Source organism: Rhincodon typus, chromosome 48 (genome assembly GCF_021869965.1).
Source record: "Rhincodon typus isolate 14 chromosome 48, sRhiTyp1.1, whole genome shotgun sequence".
In the NCBI taxonomy this organism is placed as follows: Eukaryota; Metazoa; Chordata; class Chondrichthyes; order Orectolobiformes; family Rhincodontidae; genus Rhincodon; species Rhincodon typus.
In genome coordinates this window covers 4956963-4958078 of record NC_063379.1, presented here as the reverse complement: position 1 = coordinate 4958078, position 1116 = coordinate 4956963, and the positions used below count along the sequence as shown (strand labels likewise).

The 1116-nt window shown below is 47.6% G+C and overlaps 1 protein-coding gene across 1 annotated transcript in view; it reads right to left on the bottom strand.

Moving 5' to 3' along the window:
* Positions 1-1116, bottom strand: part of LOC109925992 (ubiquitin carboxyl-terminal hydrolase 21-like) — a 49239-nt gene that overhangs the window by 27726 nt on the left and 20397 nt on the right. The window lies entirely within an intron of this gene.

The window sequence follows — 1116 nt, the reverse complement described above, 5'->3', positions numbered from 1 at the left end:
CTGGTGGTAAATCCCCTGCTGAATCATCTGAGTCTCATTCGTCTGGTCAACCTGACAGTACTGGGTGCGTGCTTCTTTTGGGAGTCGAGGGTAAGATAGATTGAGCAGGAGAAGGATAGCGCAAGAGACTGTGATGAGATATGTAAGTGAGAGAAGGAGAGAAGTTTGAAGAGAGAAGCGAGCAGGAGATAGAGAAAGGAGAAGTGAGATCGTACATGAAATAGACAGAATGAGACTTAGAAAGTGGAACACAGGGACGGAGGTAGAGACAGAGAGTCAGAGAGAAGAGGGAGAGACAAATGAAAATACAGAGAAACAGAGAGAGGAAGAGAAACAGTGAGAGAGAGGCTAGACAGAGAGTGAAGGATGAGATAGTCATAGAGTCACAGAGCTGTACAGCACAGAAACAGACCCTTTCGGTCCAACTCGTCCATGCCGAGCCGATATCCTATTAATGCAGTCCCATTTGCCAGTATCTGGCCCATGTCCCTCTAAACCCTTCCTATTCATGTACCCATCCAGATGCCTTTTAAATGTTGTAATTGTACCAGCCTCCACCCACTTCTTCTGGCAGCTCGTTCCATACACGCACCACCCTCTGTGTGAAAAAGTTACCCCTTAGGTCCCTTTTAAATCATTCCCCTCTCACCTTAAACCTATGCCCCTCTAGTTTTGGACTCCCCCACCCTGGGGAAAAAGGCCAAGACTATTCACCCTGTCCATGCCCCTCATGATTTTATAAATCTCTACAAGGTCATCCCTCAGCCTCTGACGCTCCAGGGAAAATAGCCCCCGCCTATTCAATCTCTCCCTGTAGCTCAAACCCTCCAACCCTGGCAACATCCTTGTAAATCTTTTCTGAAGCCTTTCAAGTTTCACAACATCCTTCCTATAGCAGGGAGACCAGGATTGAACACAGTATTCCAAAAGTGGCCTAACCAATGTCCTGTACAGCTGCAACATGACCCTCCCAACTCCTATACTCAACGCACTGACCAATAAAGGCCAGTGTACCAAACACATCCTTCACTACCCTGTCTACCTGCGACTCCACTTTCAAGGAGCTATGAACCTGCACTCCAAGGTCTGTTTATTCAGCAACACTCCCCAGGACCT